This window comes from Triturus cristatus, chromosome 1_2 (assembly GCF_964204655.1).
Source record: "Triturus cristatus chromosome 1_2, aTriCri1.1, whole genome shotgun sequence".
NCBI classification, from domain to species: domain Eukaryota; kingdom Metazoa; phylum Chordata; class Amphibia; order Caudata; family Salamandridae; genus Triturus; species Triturus cristatus.
In genome coordinates this window covers 757,230,122-757,252,650 of record NC_140580.1, presented here as the reverse complement: position 1 = coordinate 757,252,650, position 22,529 = coordinate 757,230,122, and the positions used below count along the sequence as shown (strand labels likewise).

General features: G+C 46.9%; 1 long non-coding RNA gene across 2 annotated transcripts in view; it reads left to right on the top strand.

Moving 5' to 3' along the window:
- LOC146867958 (uncharacterized) overlaps positions 1-22,529 on the top strand; it is a 312,366-nt gene that overhangs the window by 13,020 nt on the left and 276,817 nt on the right. The window contains exons 2-3 of one of the 2 annotated variants that reach the window (XR_014962400.1): positions 6,899-6,988; positions 12,896-13,281. This is a non-coding gene — a long non-coding RNA (uncharacterized LOC146867958). Of the gene's footprint in view, positions 1-6,898; positions 6,989-12,895; positions 13,282-22,529 lie in introns of those variants that run through there. The other variant, XR_014962399.1, reaches the window with a different exon arrangement.

Sequence of the window (22,529 nt, the reverse complement as noted above, 5' to 3'; positions counted from 1 at the left end):
GGGACAAAGGGAATAGAACATCCCCAGGCCCGAAAGCTCCTACAGACCTGAAAGACGGAAAGGTCCTAATTACCCGCTCCTTCCTCGAATCGCTCTTCACTGTTCTCAGGGAGGATTTTCAAACACTTAAGAGCAAGGTGACAAGCGAGGTACGAGAGATTCGCCGCGATGTGGATGCTGTCGGGGAGAGAGTAGCAGCGATAGAAGAACGCAAACTAACCAAAGGAGAAGAGATCGAGCAACTTCAACAAGAGGTGATTCGTTAGCCAGATCAACAACTGGACCTGCAGGCACACGCGGAGGACCTTGAGAATCGGTCAACACGAAATAATATTCGCGTCAGGGGGGTCCCCTTGAAAACAGAAGGGACGGACGTGACGTAATATCGCCAGGGACTGTTTCGTGACATATTAGGAGAGCCACAGGACTTTGCAATCCGTGTAGACCGAGCTCATCGCATAGGGCTGGCGAAACAGGCTCCTGCTCCTCCTCCAGACATACTAGCCTTCCTACCGGACTTCCCTCTCAAGGAACGAATACTACGGGAGGCGTGGTCGAAACAACCTTTACGGTACCAAGGGCACTCCATAGCTCTCTACCAAGACCTAGCTTCCATCACACTACAAAAGAGGAAGGATTTTTGAGAGGTGACCACCCACCTGAAAGCAAGGGGTGGCATATTCCTGGGGCCACCCATTTCGCCTGATCTTTAAATTGAATGGCAAGCTCCACCAACTCCGATCCCTCCAAGAAGCTTGTACCATTCTTGGTCTGGAGCATCGAGCCACGGAAGTGTCACCCAGCCGTACACAGAGTTCGCCAAGACATGGGTGGCAGAAAGTAGGCCGCAGAAGCTCACCCAGCCCAGCACGACGGCCGGACTCTGACACCATGGCTCAAGAAAGATTTGCGGCACTTGAAACAGTCCATAAGGAGACCGCTGCGAAGGCCCACCTGTGACTCTGCCAGAAGGATTGATTAGCATTACTATTGTAATGGCCGGGGCGGGTCAGGAGGTGGGCAGGGGTTCCGGGACACTTGGACCACACACTAACCCTAATTTTTTACTTACCACATGCCCACATTCCTGCGTGATGGGCGTTGGACACTGAGGGGACTCTGGGTTCTTCTAGTTGGGGTTAAGGAGGGTAGGGGGAAGTTTTGGGTTAGAGAGCAGGGGAGAGGGGGTTTCTCGTTGAGGGGTTGGGGGTGTCGGGGTTAGGGAGGGGGAGGGAAGGGGGAACCGGTGTGCTATACAGGGAGGGGGTCCATTTGGGGCACGCGCTCACAAGTGCTGGGTGTCGAGAACCTATGAGGCAGCCAGGTGGACAGGGGGGGGTCCTTCCCATCACACTCTACAGTAGGATTTCGTAATCACCCTATGTCACTGTCCACATTGCAGATTCTCACCTTTAATGTGAAGGGACTGAACAACCCCATTAAAAGGAGAGCCATTTTATCCTATTTAGAGAAGTCAGGGGCGTCAGTTTGCCTCCTGCAGGAGACCCATCTCCCCCCCAAAGACTGGCACCGTATGAGATCCCGAGCTTTTCCCCACCAATTTTTCTCCTCCACGGCAGATAAGAAGGCAGGGGTGGCCATTCTGATAGCTAAATCGTTCCAAGGTACGGTGGGGAGCAAAGTGGCGGAAATAAAGGGCCGCCTCCTGGCCTATACGATCTGGGTGGGGGCGCCCCCTTGGTGGTGGGCTCCATCTATGCCCCAAACTCAGGACAGGAACAATTTCTGAAGGTGGCATTGTCAGAGGTCTTGTGTTCCCAAGAACGGAGGATGGTGGTGGGGGGAGACCTAAATTTGGTCATGGACGCAGAGACAGATCGGTCAGGGCAGTGATATGGCCAAACTGGGGCACTGTCCAAGACAGGGAGGTAGTGGCTAAGGGACAGGGGCTTGCTAGATTTGTGGAGGGTGGCTCACCCCCAAATCGCACAATTTTCCTTCTACTCTCATGCGCATCACACTTACGCCAGGCTAGATCATTTTATTGGGTCCACAGAAGTTAACACATTGGTAGACACAGTGAACATCATCCCAGCTCCACTATCAGATCATGTCGCAGTGACAATGATTCTCTCTATACCTCCGACCCACAGACCCCTCGGGAGGTGGAGACTCAGAGAAAATTTGCTTTCTAGAGCAGGGGTGCCTCAACAACTACACAAATGCATCACTGACTATCTAGCGACCAGTGACTCCCTGGACACACCTCTTTCGGCGCTTTGGGGGGCACTCAAGGCTGTGGTGAGAGGAGAATTAATCGCCATTTCCGCAGCCGACACCAAAGAACGCAAGGAAAAGAGGGATCACCTTACCGCACGAGTGTCGGAGCTGGAACGAATTCATCAACGCACTTGCGCGCCTCGAATATGATGCCAACTAACGGCAGCAAGGGCACAGCTGGCGTCACTTGACTTAGATAGAGCCGAATATGCAGCCCTTCGGCTGAAGCACTCCTACTATGTGGTAGGCAATAAAACGGGACGCCTCCTTGCCAGCAAACTTAGGGCCCACGCCCAGCGTGCAAAAATACAAGCGCTTCAAAACAACACAGGGGAAACGGTTGAAAGGGACGAGGTGATTGCTGCTGTCCTGCGGGACTTTTACGCCACACTGTACGGTCAAACCGCGCAGATAGGTGACGGCGGGGAAACATATCTTCAGGGGGCCGCTACGTCGACATTAAACGCCATGGGGGCCGATCTCCCGTCTCAAACCACTGAAGTCGCTGGGCCCTGATGGCTTTTCGGCAAGTTTCTATAAGGCCCTCTGCCCACTACTAGCCCCAATTTTTAAGCGGCTTTTCAATTCCTTCCAGGGGCCAGGGACCATCCCTGCGGACATGTTGGCGGCTGACGTGGTAGTCATTCCTAAGCCGGGGAAGGACGCGACTCAGTGCACTTCCTATTGACCAATTTCCCTCCTCAACATAGATTTAAAGTTGTTTACTGGGGTCCTTGCAGCTCGATTGGCCCCACGCCTACCTGGGATTATCGAGCCAGATCAATCCAGCTTCATATCTAATTGTCAAAGCTGCGACAACACTAAACGCCTATTACATCTGATGGATAAAGCCCATCACACTAATATGAACGCCCTATTGCTGTCGGTCGACGCCGAAAAGGCTTTTAAAAGGGTTAGCTGGGATTTTTTAGACAAGACCCTTTCTCACTTTGGCGTGGGAGATAGATTTAGGTCCTGGGTAGCGAGATGCTACGACAAGCCCACAGTGGTAATTAGGGTAAACGGGGTGGCTTCCCAGCCCTTTCAGATACAGAGGGGTACGAGAAAGGGGTGCCCTTTGTCACCCCTTCTCTTTGCGCTTAACGTGGAATCCCTAGCACAAATAATTCGGGATAACCCCGATATCTTAGGTATCCCATTCGGAGGGGAACGCCATACTGTGAGCTTATATGCCGATGACATTTTGGTGACCCTGGAGTCCCCTGAGCGCTCGGGACCAGCTTTCTTACGGGTGCTGGCTGCCTTTGGTCGGGTCTCCGGTTTTAAGGTAAACGTCGGGAAATCCATGGTCTTACATTTGGGTAGTGGGGCAGCCCGACGCGAGGATGAACGGCCACGGTACGGAGAGCTACAGTCCCGGGACACCATCACCTATCTAGGGATAGACCTCGCTTCTTCCGTTACACGAACGGTCATACAGAATTATGCCAAGCTCCTTTCCAAAATTCAGAAAGACTTTAGACAGCGGCAAAAGCATTACAGCTATCAAAATGAATATCCTGCCCAAAGGTCTCTACATTTTTCAGACCATACAGGCCTGGCTCCCACCGGGGACCCTCCATAAAATACAAAGCGTGGTGCAACAATTCATCTGGGCAGGTGCCCCATCTCATATGAGAAGAGTTCTATCCTACAGACCTCCAGAAGAGGGGGGGTTGGGTATCCCGAACTTTCTAGAATATTTTAGAGCATCACAACTTCGACATTTGGTGGAGTGGAGCAGACCCGAAAACTGAAAAACAGTGGCTGTACCAGGATCGGGCTCTAGCGAAGCTCTCCTTGTGGAAGGTGCCTTTTCTAAGATGCCCGGATAGACCACCATATCTCAAGGGCTCTCCAATCACAAGCACGCTGTTAAGAGTCTGGGACTTAGTGGCAGTCAAGCGCAGTCTCACATACTTTCCCTCGCCCTTGACACCCATAGTCGACAACCCGGAGTTTCCCTCCGGGCTTGAAGAACGTATATTCCTGCAATGGCGGGCAAAGGAATGGAGGTCGGCGGGACACCTCTTCGATCTAGATGGATTCCTTCCGTTTGCAGAAGTGCAACAACTTTACACAATCACCGCTCCACAACGCTACCAGTACTTCCAAATACGCCACTGGCTCCTCCACCCCGAGCTGCGACCGCTGGTTCACAGAAAGCTCACCACATATGAGAAATGGCTCATAACCAAAGTCTCCGATAAAAAAATGATCACTGAACTATATAGCATGCTTCGTCCCCCAGCTCCATCCTCACCCTCTGCGGGGCAGCGGCGATGGGCGCGGGAACTCGGGAGAGACTTAACGGAAAAAGAATGGCGGCATGTATATTTTCGGGCTCACCGCACGGCTCGCAATACAGCTAGTATGGAGGCGGCGGTCAAAGTGGTCACTTACTGGTAGCTAGCTCCGGCCAGGCTGCATAAAGGGAACCCTGATCGAAGCCCGACATGCTGGCGGGGTTGTGACGAAGAGGGTACACAGAATCCCATACTCTGGGACTGTAAGGAACTGGCTGATTACTGGGATGCTATCCTGAATGATATTGACAAGCACTTTGAGACTGAAATCCCCCGATTCCCGGCCTACACATTACTAGGGCTTCCCAATCCACTCACCTACCCACTGAAATCGATTAAGGGCAAACAGATGAGCCTAGCGATGGGAGCAGCTGTTCAGCATATCCTCTCTCTATGGGGCACAAGGACTCGACCGACCCACACACGCTGGCTACACAAATTATGGTATATCGTAGGCATGGAACGCATTCAAGCCACTCTGACGAACTCCACGGGCTCCTTCAGGACTATATGGCGCCCACTGCTGTCTCTGCTGGCGCTTGAAATGAACGAGGTGACATGCCCCAAGTACCTTCGTTTCCTTCGGCTCACCGAAGCACCACCCACGAATGAAGTCCCTAAACCTGCTCCTTAATCGGCGACCCTTACCAAAGGCTTTTGAGAGACTTTCGCCTTGCACACCGGTTCAGGGAGGGAGGGTGGGGTGGAGGGGGGGGGGGGGGTTTAAGGGAGTTTTGTTTTTCACTCACTTTTCGATTTCATATAATGTCTACTCGGGTCGATCCCATACTGGACTTTCCTTGCATTTACCTCCCCACTCATCCACAAAGAATTACTGGGACTCATATCTGGATGTATGGGTCAGGCTGGTATGGGGGGGGACGGTTACTTCCAGTTCATAATATGGGATTGTCTGCGGTATTCAATGCTGTTTTTACATGTTTGCAAATAAATAAATACAGAGTTAACCATAAAAATAGGGGTCAAGAGCTGGGCAAATTGGTGTCTCGTAAATGATTTAAAACATTAGTAAGCAGCGGAGCTCATTGGCTGGTGTTGTATTTGAATAAATCAATCGGCACCCTGTCAGGTTCATGGGGCCTTCTTGGAAGTGCATTCAAGTAATGCAGTGACTACTGCCTAGAGCTCTACCTTAAGCATAATAGAAGGATAAATACTGTCTAATGTGTTTCCACAGTGGTCACTATTAGTTGGGGATGAGTAGAGGTTCGAGAAGTGTGAAAGCTACTGCTCCGGAGGAATGTGGGAGCTAATACTGGTGTGTGGATTTGACTGGTTCTGATCAAGAAAGCAGCATGCCAGAAAGCGTTGGAGCTCTTTGATTTACTGGCCAAGATTAGCAATTGGCTGTTTGTTATTTTTAATCTCTTTACCTCTGTCCTTTAGAGTAGACCTATATTTAATACCACAACCAGCTATTAAGATATTGTCCCTCGGTTTTGCAGAAAGGACAATCCTCAGATGCCTATTAGCAATAGAGCATGCTACATTAAAAAGCCTCGATGTGAGGTGCTTCCTGGGATTCAAGGTTTGAGGAGAAGAATTTTAGTAGCAACGCAAAAATCATTAAAAGAAGACAATATTTTGCCTACCACTCACTGTTTGATCTGAAATGCTGATGAAAGAGCAACTGAGTTCAGATTTGATCAATGAATCCAGAACAACGTTGGGATTTGCCAAACTCCAGACAAGTCACACATTATTGTTTTTTGGCCTTAAGATCATATGTACTTTGGAAACACTGCATAATCTGGGTTTTATGATGGTTGTGGGCTTGGGTAGAGTCCAGGAGTATTGGAATGTTGGTGTTGGGTTCCAGGATGGGAGCTGCTGCTGAAGGTCTGTACTAGTCTCGAGTTCACTCATCTTCTGCTTTGTTAGTAATAATCTTTCCCTCTCTCCTATCTATCTAGTGGTACTATAAGACTAAGAACACATTTGTGGTACTCTACTGTCTTCCTTAAACAATGCAGGCCCAAGTAAGCTAGTATTTAAAAAAATTTTTTTACCATGAATGTTTGTTGATAAGGTTTTCCTGCTAATGCTCGAACAGTTGCGTTAATGAGAGAGTGGCCATGGTCATGGACCCCCCTTCATCATGATCATCATAATAATAGATCTTCCCCTCTATTACAAAATGTTTTTAGTGGTCTTCACTCCCTGTCTTGTTTAACATTGTGAACCAACCAAATGCCCAGAGTGATATTTGTGTTAGAAGATACTGCAGTGCTAACCGAACTGTTGTGATTTATTGCAGTTGTATTTTTTTGATTGATAAAATTAAGGGGAGGCGTATCTGGCATCTAAAATATGTATATGTATTATTCTAGCAACACAGACCACCAATGACACCGGCTCAAGTGCTGCTGCAAGAAGAGAGTCAGATGGAGGGGGAGAAGCAGTGGAAGGGATGGGCACTGGTAAGTCACATAATTTCTTGCTTATTGACAATTACTATTATACTCACTAGTTAATACCAGGGCATCCTCAACTTGTGACCGTAAACCCCTCAGCTTTACCAGCTACAGCTGTGGTTGGGTTATTATGGCCTCTTCTATCAGCAAATCAGCAAAAGCTCACATAATGAGCGTTATTGGCTTGAGGGAAATGTGAAAGAATGGAAGGTTAAAAGAATGAAAAATAGTGAACAAGTGAAAAGGTGGGTAGGTGTATGAAAGGATGCATGGGTGGGTAAAGGAATGGATGGTTGGAAGAAAGGGTGGATATTGAATGGATGGATAATGGATCGGATATTTTGGTGAAAGACTGGATGAGAGAAAGTAAAGCGTAAATCATGGTGGCTATGGGTGAATTAGAATGAAAGCATGAATTAATATTTTGATTGCTTGGGTGAATAAGCAAGGCAACTCTTCTCATGGAGAGGGTGATGCTGCTCACCTACTTCGCTTTCTTTGTTTATGAAGGATTATCATCAAAGCTATGGTTCAAAGTGGGGGATATTTCTCTAATTTTTGTTCTACTCCCTTGACTCACTGCATTTGTTAAGCGAGGCAGATGTATCCACCCATCATTATTCATCACCGTTCTCCCGCTCATTTCATTTTGCCACCCATGACAGAAGTGCAGTATGGTTCAATTTGTGACGGCAGTGACTGTGCAATGTGCGTCTGCTTCTGTTAATGCAGCATTGACAAAGTTTTCAGTACATTGCAAAACTGAACCCAGAAGGTGTGTTTCCCTTCGCCCACTCAGTCCCCTCTTAGTACTTCACTCCTTTATTTTTTCTCAAGTTCTTCCGTCCCAACCTACCAAAAAATTGGAAAATCCATTCTTAGCATGTGCCACATTTGATTTTATAGCCATGTGAAGTAATTCCAAAATATATTTAATGGTTTCCCATAACAGATTTATTCTACTCCTGTTCAGATTTTTCCCTTTCGACTTCTGTCGACTAGTACAGTGACTGGATAAGCCAAAGATGACGAATCAATGATCAGTGTAGTGACAGTGACCCCTACATTCTATATCAAAAGCTCTACCCTGCCCATCTAATCCCTCTACACTACCCTGCAGTAGAGTAAGTCAAGTTTTTTTTCCTTACTGCCCAGTGAATTAATTTGTTGGAAATAATATGTGATGGTGGGTGAGGACAATGAGAAAAGTGGGAGCAAGTGCATAATTTGATGTAAAGTTTGGTTTATGGGATACGCTGTGACAAATTTGACAAATACAATCTACGTAGCTCGTTCCTTTCCCTGTAGTGCAGTGCGTTTTCTCCAATGTCTGCTTACGGCAAACAGGATAATATCCACATTTCATACTTGAGGTGTGTGACGTAGTATCTTATTTATTATTCATCTGCCTTTATGGACGGAGGGTAAAAGGAGAAAGGCATTTGGAGAAGAGCAGGGCCATTCAAATTAAAAATAGATAATTGTCAACTATAGCTCCCCCAGCTGTAGACAGTAGCAAAATATCCAACGCGCTGGCTAGCAATGAGCATGGCTTCATTAGTTTAGCACAACAAATAACTTTTATTCGATAGAGCATAATGCCTTATTCATTAATGAGAGGTCATTTATTTTCCACTCAAAGTATTTGTTTAGTTACTTGAAAAGCCTTTAGAAGAAGAAAAAAAATCAAATCCCTGTTTTGTTTCATCCAGTGTTATTCTTATTCTGCCTTAATAATTTTCTACCACACAGTCAGTGCTTTTATGCAAGGCAAGTGTAGGTAAAACATAAAATTGGACTTGTGACTATCCTAATCATAATCACATTGTTGGACTTGGCCCTTTTTGCAGGGTCATCCATAAACTTTTTGCCATTCTCCTAGCCTTTTTTCTGACATGGTGTTGGTGGTTTTAGGACTCTGGGCACTTTAGCACTGCTGTCCAGTGTAAAGTGTGCGTGCTCTCTGTGATAAATATGGTATGGATTGGTCTACATCGGTTTGGCATATTTAATTTACCTGTCAGTCCCTTGTAAAGTGGTATCTCATATACCCAGGGCTGGTAAATTAAATGCTACTGGTTGGCTTGCAGCACTGATTGTGCCACCCACCAAAGTAGCCTTTCAAATCTGTCTCAGGCCTCTGCCTTTGCAGGGCCTGTGCGCACAGTGTTACTGCCGCTGTGACGTGACACCTAAAGTGTGTGCCATGTCTGTGACTCCCCTTTTACTACATGTCAGTAACCCCTAAAGTAGGCCCTAGCTAACCCTATGGGCAGGGTGCATTGTAGGTAAAAGGTAGGACATGTACCTTAAGTGTGTGACATGTCCTGGTAGTGACAAACAGCCATTTTGGTTTCTCAGTACAGTGAGGCTGCCCTCCCATAGGAATTCATTGGGGATGTCCTGATAAGTGTTTCAGTGGTAATTCCTGATATGAGAGGAGCAGCGTGGTCAAGTTTGGTATGTTTGGAATAGTATTAATAAATGCTACGCAATGGTGTGCACAGATTTATTATAACTATTTTAGAAATGCCACTTTTAGAAGTTGGCATTTCTGTGTGCTATGTGTCTGCCTGCCTGATGTTGATTGCATGGCTGGCTTTGGAGTGACAGGGGCTGGTGAGGTGTGTGTGGCTCCAGGAGGGGCAGGGTGAGTCAGCGCTAGGCTGAATAGAGCATCTGCATTTGGAGTAGTGGGTGGAGTTTTCCCCTGACCCTGAATAGACCTGTGCCTGCCTATGTGACTGCTGGCTCCGCCCCCCTGTGGTGTGTCTGATGGCAGAGTCCCCATCTCACAAAGGAGGGTGTGAGCACTGTACACAAAGTGCTCCACACTCCCCAGAACCAGTTAGGACTGGTTCCCCCCAAGCCCTGTGCCAGGGCAGACAAAGAAAATGCTAGTATAAATATTGGGGCTGTGACCCCATGAAAGGTGTGAGGTTCTTGTGACTGGGGGCTTGTTGCTGCTGCTGGGCTCCAGGAGGAACCGCCACGAAGGACTGCCTCCCTGCTGGAGGGCCTTGTGTGCTGGCCTGCCTGGACCCAGCCTTTGCCCCCCCTGGACTTTGGACTAAGCGCCTCGTGAGCGCTATCTTGTTATTGCTGGGGGAGAGGAGCGCTTCTATTTTAATTTGCAGCACTGGGCTGCGACGTGGGGATCCCCCCGCACTGTGGAATGCCGGTCTTCCTCACGGAGCGTAGGGCGGCTCATGAACGTAATTAGGACACGGATAACTGAGGCGGATGGTCGGGGAATCTGGCGGGGGTCCGGAACTCCTCTAGGCTGCGGCCATGTTTGTTGGCTGCAGGCCACACCACCTCCCCCGAATTGTGGGCGCTTCTGCTCTAGAGCGGGAGCCCACCCCTCCCTGCCACTGCTAAAGGAGAGTGGGAGCCTACCTCGCATTGTGCCTCTGGGCGGTAGCCCACCCCGCCTTTGGGTTTATTGAGCGGGTGCCTACCACACATTTGCCTTTACATTTGCGGGTGCCCACCCCGCATTTATGCGTGTTATTAAGCGGGTACCCACCCCGCACTGAAGAGCCGCCGAAGGTAACCGCTGCGGCCCGACCCGGAAGACAGGCAACTTGCCTGGTTGGGGGCAGGGTCGCAGGAGAGAGACACCGTTGACCTTCTGGCGGAAGCCTACCCTGCATTGGAGGACGTCTGGAGCCCTCAGAGAGCGAGACTGGCTTGAAAAAGAGACCGGAGCCTTGCGGGCTCCCAACTGCCACGTCCTGCGTACTTCCCGCTGCAGAAGGAGAAGTCCCAGTAAGTGTGGCTGCACGTCAGTCTTGCAGTGCCGAGCGGAGACCCCAGAGAGCCCCGGTGAGTGGGGCTGCGGCGTGAGCTGTTGGGGGGTGGTTTGAGGCACATTGTCGGTGCCTGCCCCCTCCAGTGTGCCTTGTGAGTGCTTCCTGAGGCACCGTGGTGCCAGTGCTTGGTTGTGGCATCTTCACAGTTGCGCCACTGTTGTGGGCAGCTGCACCGTGGGGGCTGAGTTTGGGAGCATGTTTAGCGCTTCCCAGGCATAGTGAGTGCCAGTATCCTTATTGCTTCACAGCTGCACCGCAGTTGTGGGCAGCTGCAGAGTTGGGGGGCATTTTGTTTTCTTTGATGAGAAAGGAGTGAGATACACTCTTGCCCTGCCCCAGCGCATTGCGCCCCTTTGCTGTTGCTGATTTGGCAGCCCTAAGGCTAATTGAAAAGCCCTATCTACAAGCCCTGACATTTCGAGACAGAGGGCATTTCGAGCCCCAGTGAAAGGCCAGTTGGCCTAGGGATCAGTTTCTAAGGTGATGTATGCACCATGATTATTGCATAATATGCCTTTTGCGTAAGGTGTTTATGCTAATGAGGTTTTGGCCTAATGGGTTGATGCCTAATATTATGCACCGTGATTTATGCATAATGTGTTTAGGCTTATGAGGTTATTGCAAAATGTGTCTATGTTGGTGAAGCGTATTGCGTAATGTGTTTATGCTAATGAGGTGGGCCTATTGGGTTTATGCCTAATGTGATAATGCTGAGGTCATTATTCCAGTAGTTACTGGTGATGTTTTATATTTACTTACCTGTTCTGATGGTTCTGACAGTGGCCCGATTGGCCCTGTCCTGTATATAATCCCCTGTGAATACTGCCTAATGCCAGTTGGCACAGTGTAAATGTGTGATTATGTTTCAAATGTGTTTATGATATGTAACAGGCCCCTGGGCTTTGTGTAGCTACCGGAGAGGAGAGCCCAAAATGAGGGGGAGAAAACCAGAATGTAGGGTATGGAGGTTCTTTTTTTATTTTTCGTAAAGGTAATCCAAACAAGGACAGTGGCCACCACTATCCACTGGGGCCAAGGGGAAAGGAGGAGAAAAAAGAAAAAAAAACAGTCTTTGCTTTCCGTGGAATTTCTGGCGGTGGGACAGCTCTGGCTTGGGGTCAGCTCCAGCAGGAAACGTCCGATTTGGTTTATGAAAAAAAAATAAAAGAAAACCACAGGTCAGTGGGCTGTATACTGGAGCCGCGTTATATCAGGGAAGGGGTTGTGCGAGGGGTCACCCAGACTGCCAACACATGTGCTTAGTGTAGAAACCGGTGCCCACCCTCACAAATCTACCCGTTCCCTCCCCGAGTAAAAGAAAGTCCCCGCAGACGCCGACGTACCTGCTCCAGCCACACTCCCCCTGGAGCGTGGCGGGGCGAAGCGTGGTGTCGTTGGCCTCCTGGCGTCGGATCCTTCCCCGGCGTTTCCTCCTGGACCGCAGGATCTCCAGTCAAGTCGGATCCTGGCAGCAGTTTCCCAGGTCTTCTTCCTCCTTCGTCTTCTCCTGTTCGGTTTCCGGCTTGCGCGCTTCCTGGTTCTCGTTCCCCCTCTTTCACCATGGTGAGTCCACCTGATTGGTGGAGAGGGTCCGACGTACCGCCTCCAGACACGTCCTCCGGCAGATTCCCAGCAGGCCAGTCCTGTACACGGAGTAGAGTTAAAGCGTCAACATTCTGGCGTGGCTTGTGGGGCCCACTCTCCAGGGATACCGTGACATGATAATACAAAGGCTATTTTTTTATATAACCTTGTGTGGAGTTCCTTTTGTGGTCTGACTAGTGTGTTGCTGCTGTGTGTGTGTGTTGCGCAAACGCTTTACACATTGCCTCTGGGATAACCTGACTGCTCGTGCCAAGCTACCAAGGGGGTGAGCAGGGGTTATCTTCAGCGTGTAACTCCCTTGCCCTGACTAGAGTGGTGGTTTCTGCCTGGCTTAGGCGCAAGCCCTAGCCAACCAGAAATCCCATTTCTAACACACATGAAATTCCAATGGCCCTAGGGGACCAGCAATGTACTGCTACTGTGCAACTCACTAATTTCAAACAATTGTTTGCACAGAGGATTATTTATAATTTGTATTTTTTTCACAATATAGCTACTCCTACTGGTTCACCCGTAGCAGCCAGTACGCAGGAGATAGTGACCTCTCTGTGGCAGCAGAAGCTGGACCGTATCCAGCAGGAATACCAATGGCTGTTAGTCCTGGAAGACGACGAGGCGGAATTACCTCCCTCTCAACCAGGCCCCAGTGCAGCTGGACCCCTCAGACTCCAGCCTCCCGGCCATCCTATCGCCAGCGCCATCTGACAGCAACTGCTGCCCCCTCCCACTCAGACAGCAGGGGATTGCTGAGGTGCATCCTGCAGCATCTGGACACTATAGAGAGCTGACTAGTTAGGATGGAGCAGAGTCTGCACCAGCTCCAGACCCAAATGGACAATGCCCGCTTTTAGTCCTTATTTTATTTTTTGTTTTGTTGGGAGGGACTTATTGGGGGTGGAGACGGTGGGAAGGGAGTTGGGACCATTTTTGTATTCATTGGACATTTCACATTTTTGTACATTGGTGGTTGGGTCAATTAGTTTGGGAAGAGGGTTTGGGCCTGTTGTGGGTGGAGAGGGTGGGTTTGTTTGTTAAAGAAATTAAAGCGAACATATATTTCATCAAAATTTATGCCTGAGGTAGTTTTTTTTGTGTTTCACTTTTACTATGCACTGTTCAGCCTGTTTATCCGCCATTAAGAGTGTATTGTATCGCTTAGTTATAGAGTTATTGTTATACCTCTCTAACTATTTTGACCATTAGGGGGGATGCTGCCATGACCTATATTGTCTACAACAACCTAGATAACGATTACTTTCAGTAGCAGTGAGCTAGTTACTTAGTAGTTCACTTCCCTCCATTGTTCTCAGACCTGAATATAGATGAAGCAATAACAGGGAAAGCATCACAACTTCAAAAGCGAGGTCCCACTCCCACCCAGATGAACTGCAACTGTAGGATTAATCAGAATGATTATCCAATGTAGGCAACTAAATGTAAATAAAAACACTGATTTAGTGGGTTATATCAAAGCATTTCAAAGAATTGAGACCAGACTACCACATAAAGACACAAGAAAGAATTCCTGGTAGTGATAAAATAACAAAAAATGGCAATAGTATTAACCTTAGCAATGGGGAGCTACTATTTAATTAAAACTAAAGTTATGAAATCCTCGGGTTATAAAAAACGGGCTCAAAGTCTGGAGTGGCAAGCTTGTGTTAGGCATTTACGGTTACGCAACACAAGGCCTGAATTATGATGCTGACGACTGATGTTCTTGGTTCTAAAATATGGATCACATTTATGCGCAAGTGGGTTATTTGTGCCAGTGCGGACTATTGCTTAGAAGATCCTGCAGTGAGTTGGCGTTGCTTTACCACATCCGCCCCACCATTCCTTAAGTTTCAAGACTGTCTTCTGCCAGTTTGTCTTGAACTGATCAACCTTTCTCTGACAGCAGTGTCAGTACCTGTCCTGTGGAAACATGGGAAAGCTATCCCTTTACTGAAAAATCTGCTTTGGATGCTTACAAACCAGAAGATTTTAGCCCTATCTCCTTACTTACTTATTTTTCGACAAAATCATTGAGTCTCACGTCAAAACACTATTTTAACAAACTTCATGGAGGCTAACTGAATTCTGGATTCTTCTGAGAATGGCTTTAGACCACGACACAGCACTGAGTCTGCATCGCTGGCGGTTACTGAGCATCTGCATGGCTCTTTAAATGAAGGCAGCTCCTCTGCTCTGATTTTACTTATTCTAAGCGCTGCCTTTGATACCGTATCTCATGGTTGTGACGCTTACAGGAGATTGGGACTGGTGGAGCTGCATTAACCTGGTTTACTTAATTTCTATCTGAGAGATCTTTTCAGGTTGCTTCTTCTCCATACAGCACTCACGATCGTACTTTACAACATGGGGTTCCCCAGGGCTCAGCGTTGAGCCCTACGCTATTCAACATTTATATACAATCATTGGCTTTGGTTGCAAAAGCCCAGGGGCTTGCGCTGGTATCCTATGCGGATGATACTCAGCTCGTGATTTCCTTCTCCAATAACTCAACTCAGAATCTGGTTAAATTCCAAGGCAACATGGTGTCTTTCTCTGAATGGATGGAGGCCAATTGCTTACAGCTAAACTATAGAAAATCAGAAATTCTTCTCCTGGGGAGCGATATCCACCAGTGGGGCCCCCATTAGTGGCCCTCCTCTTTAGGGCCATGCCCACAGTCTAAGGGGGTAGTAAAAACTCTAGGTGTCTGGGTTGACAGAACCTTGACCTTTGAAGTTCAGGCGAAATTGGTGGTAGGTGTTTGTTTTGGACTCCTACGTAGGCTAAAAGTCATTCTTGGATTTTTTGATTCTCATAAATGCCAGGATATTATCCAGTCTACTATACTTTCAAGGCTGGACTACTGCAATACTGTGTATCTAGGCTCAAATAAAACAGTGACCAAAAGACTTCAGCTGGCCCAAAACAATACAGCACGGCTACTATATTCCCGTCCTAAGTCTTGTTCAGTTTCCAGCTTTATCCACAGGCTACACTGGATCCCTGTGGATAAGAGAATTCACTTCAAGGTCCTATGTATTACACATAGAATCCTCTCCTCTCAGGGGCCTTCTATTTTATCCAATCTGCTCCACCATATGTTCCCCTACGGGCTCTGCGCTCAGCTAATCTCTATTTGGCATGTGTTCTTCGTGTCAAAAGAGTGAGAGCAGGAGGGCGCTCTTATCGCGCCAAAGCTCCTGACCTTTGGAATGCTCTTCCTGTTTCCACCAGGAGCATCCAGAATCACTGGTCTTTCAGAAGGGCCATGAAAACCTGGCTATTCTCTGCTTAATCCTCTGCTTATCTTTGGCGGCCGTCCATTCTGAGACTAACGCTGGGACGCCCCTTTGCTGGGGCAGCCATGCCCTTTACAAATATTCTAACGGAACATAACAAGTGTGTGATCCATTGATGGTGTAAATTAAGCCACACCTCAATAAAACACACAGCCTGGCGGTAGAGGGTTTGGGGTTTGATGAATTGATGGGTAAGGGGATTTGGGGAAAGGTTTGATAAAGACAAACACTACACAAGGACAACATTCATCGGGCAATGAGCAGCACATCATTGTCATCAATCTGTTGTGGAAGGAAATGAAGGAATAAGTATGACACAGCACAGTTTAATGCATTGCAAACAGTCCTTCTGCCCAGAGACACAGGTTATCAGATATTTAAATGTCCTGTCTTCTAGTTTGGAAATGACAAAATTATGGAGTAGTGAACTCACCAACCCAGTTTCTGATTGATAAAAGAAGAATGATACTGTATTGCAAAAATAGGTGGTGCATCTGCATTCTCCTCGGTAATGTCCATCACTCTTGGGTGAATGACTGGACTGGTCTTGTAGGTAAGCAGGAGTGTTGAGCTCAGCTTTCGCCTTTCGTTCATGCAGGAGACTAGAAGGCTCGCAGATTGTAAACCAGAAACAGTATTTTAGAGTCAAGGAGAATGAAGGCAAGCTTCATGAGGAGTGTACCAAGAAGACTTAGAGGCAGAGCAAACCAAGCATTAGAAATGCAATAGGTCTCGCATTCTTTTGAGTTAGAGCTATTGGCATAGCTCAACAGCTACCGGACAGAAATTGCCACTTTGAAGGTGCCCAACAGAGCATTGCTCCGTGAAACGTCCTGAAAACCTAAAACGATGTTGATAGCCTACAAAATAAAAAGGCAGATCAGGATCACCAGGAGGAACCGCGGACGTATTGGCATGGCCAACGCAAGCAAACAATAAGTGAAATCGCCTGGGTGTGACCCAAGCATGCAAAGGCGGGAGAATCAGACCCAATGCACCAATAAAAACCCAGTATTTCTAAATGGCACAACAACGAACAAATGGCAATTCATGGGCATGCCAAAAGCCGATAAAGAAGATAACAACAGGTCTTGCAGACAGTGCGTGTGCGCTGACTAGGCTCGACCTAAAAATGGTAGCAAGCTTTATTGAAAGATATACTGAAAAAAACATCATTTACATCCATTGTTTCTCAATTTATTTTGGAAGGGGTAACCCCATGCACCCCCAAACCATGCTTGATTCAAGCTCGCTCACACTTAATATTCAGCTCACAGCTTTCTGCCCCGGCACTTTGAAAATGCACAAGCCACCACTGCTGATCTGGCATATGTATTTTAGAGGGCTGTGTTTTTTCGTTTTACAATATCAAACGTTTGCAATGTACTGTGTTCATGAGTGTCACAATTCATATCTCTTGCACATTTCCTGGATTGAATTTGAATTCACCAGTGCGAACTGGTTCTGTGCACTATGAGTTAACTAACTTTCCTTGCACCGTGGGGTAATTTTCACTCCAGTGAAAGCCATCCAAGATGGAACATGCATGCCTACTTTTTGTACACCACTGTACCTTTGTAGGGTTTTTCTATGCACTTTGGAAAAATCATGCTGACTTTTTTATCTGCCAGTTTATCTTTCTGTGCCATAGATTGTGACATAGATCACGATTTGTATGCACCTGAGAGAAAGCGAGAGACTTTGCTTAATCCTGCCCTTCATGAATCTTTCCACACACCCTCCTAAACCTTTTCAGGTAAAAAGAAAACTTTGCAACTTCCAACATCTCATCTAACATAATAAAATATTTCATCAAAAATCTCTTGGGCTCTGAGTTCAACATGTTTTGCACCTTCGTGTTATTATAGCTTTAGTGATCTTACAGGTTTTCCACCTCTTTGCGTTGCGCTTATTTATTTATTTATTGGAGACTATTGTAGAGTGCTGTGTGTAGCCGTACCGTTACTTCAGAGCGGTAATTCGGTACTGAGAGAAGATACAATGGCTTGGCATGAAGTTAGAGAGCAGTCAGGGCAGTGTTCTAATGTAAAATGATGGGACCCTCAAGCAGAATGTGAAGAAGTCCTCCTAAATCTACCATATCTCACAGATATTCATTGGCCTTTGGCGGAATGCCCCCAACCCCATGGCCCCGGATGGGTTGGGACCCCCCCTGCCCCGTAGGGGCTGCATGGGCCTCCGTGATGCCCCTGAGTATTCGGAGAAGGCCCCATGCCGGCATTATTCACCGCGATACTTAGTAAAGTTACTCTTGTGATTATCCAGGCAGGAATAAACCACCCGTCTTTCAGAAATCATCTTGAACCCACACTTTCTGAACCCTCCTGTGCCCATCTTGAGCTGTTTTCGGCAAACACTCACAAACTCATTTGATGAATAAAGGATGGAGGGAGTGATTGCCTTAGGAAGGTAAAGACAATGAGGCACTGAAAACACTGCAATTTGCCAAGAATCACACACGATAGTCAAGTGAAAAAACCAAGATAAAACCCAGGTCTCCAGGTTCTACAATTAACAACTTAGACTTTAGAGCTCCTGATGCCATCCATGGGTAATGACAGTGTAAGGTTTTAAAAGGCACCTACTAATTATATATTGCATTAAGCTCCTTTATAGCATTTCTCATCCCAGTTTAGAGGGTCATGCCACTTTACATCACACACGGAGACTCATAAATCATGTAAGTGTGTGTAAATCAATGTACAGGAAATGTTCCAAAACACAATGAAGTTTATAAGGTGTAGGAATCATATATTGTCCTCACTTGCAGCCATTATATGTTAAGAGAGAGCGTTTGGGAAAAACGCAAAGTCAGGATATAAAACTCACTGCAGTGATTGGGGTTGCCTGTGCTAACAAGACTTTATTAATTCCCAGAGGAGCCCTTGTTTTCAATCTTAAAATTGCAAAAAACAGACAAAAAGAATCTAAACCCATGACTTACATATTAAATGCAGCGCCTTGATTTTGATAAATAGTACCCTGTGCTATATTAAAAGGACTGTAACTTATGACTGTGACATAATGAGCTCAGTGTCAAAAGCAGTAGCCCGCTCATCTACATAAAATGCAAATCTGTGATCTGCATGTTAAAGAATGTGTTTTACAGCAGGCACATTAACTCTCTATGCTACCCTATGAGTCAAATCTGTGATTGGACAAAATACAGACCCCTCCCAGAACTGCATGAAACCACCAGAGTTATTTCACCATATTATAATCCTTTCAGAATTGCTGGGCACACAAAGATCTCTACTGCAGGTGTCTTAATCCCAAAAAATACTTTAAAATACCGCTTCTTTGTGACCAATTAAGTAAACAAGAACACATTTCTGTCAAATTTGTGTTTTTTTCCAATTTCTTTGCAGCCATTTTTTCTAATATGTGTTTAAGTTGACTGACAGACTTTGCTTTTCAAGCTACGCCCCTCGAGTCTGTACCCCCTTTCCTCTGTCACACTAGTTTATGGGTTCCACTTCCCGGAGTAACATTTTTCAAGTTCCAGCATAGGGAAGGCCCTGCCTAAGCCCTAAGCCCTCTCACCTGTAGATGGGCCAGAAGGTGTAGAATTTCTTCTCCATGAGGCCATGGATGTTATGGAAGCAGTCCTCCTTCCAGAAGCGGTAGAGGTTCACCCAGCCGTTCTTCCACTCGCCCGGGATCTCATCGAATGGCCGGGGCAGCTTTCCCTGGATGAACGCGGACACGGCTCGGTGGTCAGGGCATGGACGTGGCGGCGGGAGACCGCCGAGGTGCAGCAGGGCATACCCCATGTCGACCAGCAGGACGCAGCCCTGGTGAGCATCCTTGCACCGGTGCTGTGCAATATTTGGCACCCCATTCACTTCGCCTGTCCTTGGAGCTCTGCCCTATTCCGCAGCCCGCACGGCTCTTCTGTGCCCCGCCCACTCACGGAGAGGCAAACCTCGGCCATACCTCAGCAGGTGCAGATGGAAGCAGGCGCGCCCTGGTCAGAGGTACTGCTAGAAAACCACTTGTCACAACACCGACTTCCCAAAGTCCCGAGGGAAGTGATAGACCTAAAGACTAAACCCGGGCGCCAACGCCCATTGAGCTAAGAGGGCTTTTGCACCTCCGGCAGCTTTCGTGGGTGGAGCTGGCTGGACTGGGGCTGCGTAGGATGGTCAGCTAGTATTCTGCACGTCCTGCCAATGTCTTTTAAAAGCGTGATAAAGCTTGCAGTATATTGCTTTTGAATGCTTTCCATCAGTTCTCAATTGTTTCTTTTCAGAGATAACAAGCAGTACCTTAGGATATTTAAAGTGTGAGGGGTACAAGTATAACAAGCGCTCGCCATAGCGCTGTTTATATTTGCATTGTGCTTTCACTTTCAGCGAAAGCACGATGCAAAAATAAACACACGGCGCCCTGTCTCCATTTGGGAGGCCCATCAGGACTGGATCTCAGAGGCTTGTTTGCATAACACGCCTCTGAGATAAGAAATTGCTTCACGACAGCCGTGAAGCAGGAGACCCAGTCCGGATGGGCCATCCCAAAAGGACAAATGGCGGTAACACAGAAGCCTCATTTTCAATGGGTACCATAAATGGTGACGCTACCCAATGAAAATGAGGGGCGGGGCTTCAAGCCCCCTTCTGAAATATACTCACCCACAATATGTCTTGCAGACGCGAGCAGCAGGTCTGCGAGACCTAAAAAACAAGAGGGGGCACTTAGTTTCACTTTTGCCACCAGTACAACACACACACACCACGCACACAGCAGAATTTCTACAAATCAAAGCACCTCTCTCTATTCCACATAGCTGAGTACTAGGCCACAGACTCATGGTTTCACTTTGAAGTCGATAACTTCTTGCTTCTAGCTGTTGATAAAGTAGTCCCACCCTGAGTTCTTCCATCCTCCTCCTGACTCCAAGTAACTCCTTCCCAGTCATGACCCGAGCAAGATAGACGTGCAGTGCACTGTTGTTGAAGAACAAGTAGAGAAACAGAATTGCAGTATTTTGTATAAGATTTTGTTTGTTAACTAAAGTGACTGTTATAGTCTCTGAAGAACCAGAAAAAAAGGAGATGACCCTGAAAGTAAATCTGACTAAGTGTGAAAGGGCCAATTACCTCCAGGACAAAAAATTATCACCCATCATTCAGGCCTCAAACATTGCAAATCATCTCAGGCAAGTTCCCAAGTTACAGTTAAACAACCTCCGTTACTACCTGCCACCACATTAAGCATCAATCATCACTCACTGTCACTCAATAATCAATCGTTGGTGCAATGGTTACCAGTTCCAATCCAAGCACAGTGATAGGTACACTATATCCCTTTTGATGCAGGCAAGAGAATGGAATTTGGCTGTCTTGTAAATCAAATGATTGTCTGGGACAGCCCTCCTAGGTGATGAAAAAACAGAAGGATCACAGAAGTGGACCGTACAGGTAAATTTGCGCTAAGTAAGTCTGTAAAGGCCAATCATCTCCAGAAAAAAATGATCATCCATCATTCGAGCCCAAAACATTGCAAATCATCTCAAGTAAGTTCCAAAATTAGAGTTCAACACCTTCCCTCGCGGTCTGCCACCACATGAATCATCACTCACAATCCCTCACTCACCAATGCAACCGTTGTACTTACCTCTTCCAATCCAGGTACGGGTAGGTTAGGTAGTAGGTACACAATTAAACTTTGACAAAGGCAACAAATTGGAAATTTATATTGACACTCTTGTAAATCAACTATCTTCTGGGGCAGCCCTGCTGATGCAAAAAAGGATAGGCATGTGAGGGAGGCAGGAATTGTCTCCAATGTCATAAAGGAATTGTGGAGTCTTCTTCAATGCACACTGGTCCAACTGCAATCCAGCAATATATGTGACTTAAAAATGGTGGTGCAGCATAAATGTGACACAAAAATAATTATGTTCCAATAGCTACTTTTTTGTTTTGTTGCTAAGATAGAAGTTCAACGAGAAATAATTGAAAAGTTCTGTGGGGGCACTGGCATACTCAGTCTGTGAAGTAGAGTTTGTCCTCAAACTCAGGTGGTTCACCCAGAAGTTGGTCAGCTAACACACTTGAATCTGACCAATCTTCCTTCTCCTCTGTTGTTTCAGGAATGGTATAATTGTGTTGTATGAAATGTTAGTTCATTTTGATCGTAGTCAATCTCTCCACATTTAAAGGTGAGTGACTGGTCCTTCTCACAGTATCAACCGCTCCAGCTGCACTAAACACACGTTCAGCAGACAGATTGGCTACAGGACAAGCCAGATACTTTATTGCCAGCCTGATGAGCTCTGGCCATTGGTGCATCTTCCCATACCAATACATCAATGGGTTTTGATCCGCATAGACCTCTTTTGGATCATCTAATCTATCCCCACCTCACTCAACACCTGTGCCCCCTTCTCTCCCCTTCACAATTCCACACCCTCTCACTGTGCCTCAACCCACCCTTGCTCTCGCCACACACACACACAATTACCAACTGCTCTGCAATCCATCTACCACACACACGCATACACACTTTACTATCCGACTGCACTGCAATGCACCATTTGCCACACAGACACTTTACTTTCCAATCGCTCTGCAATGCTCCATTCGCCAGCCTTTATGCCTAGCCAATCACACAGGCACAATCAGACCAAAACGGAAACTCACCACTATTCAACCATATTTACTATCCTTTTAGCACCCTCCTCACACAATTGTGCTCAGTTATACCCATCTAAGCAACATTTGCGACTCTACAAAACATCAAATTTAAAGAAAAAAATTAAAACACTGATAAATGAAGATAAGGCTGTGCCCATTTTTTACCTACTTG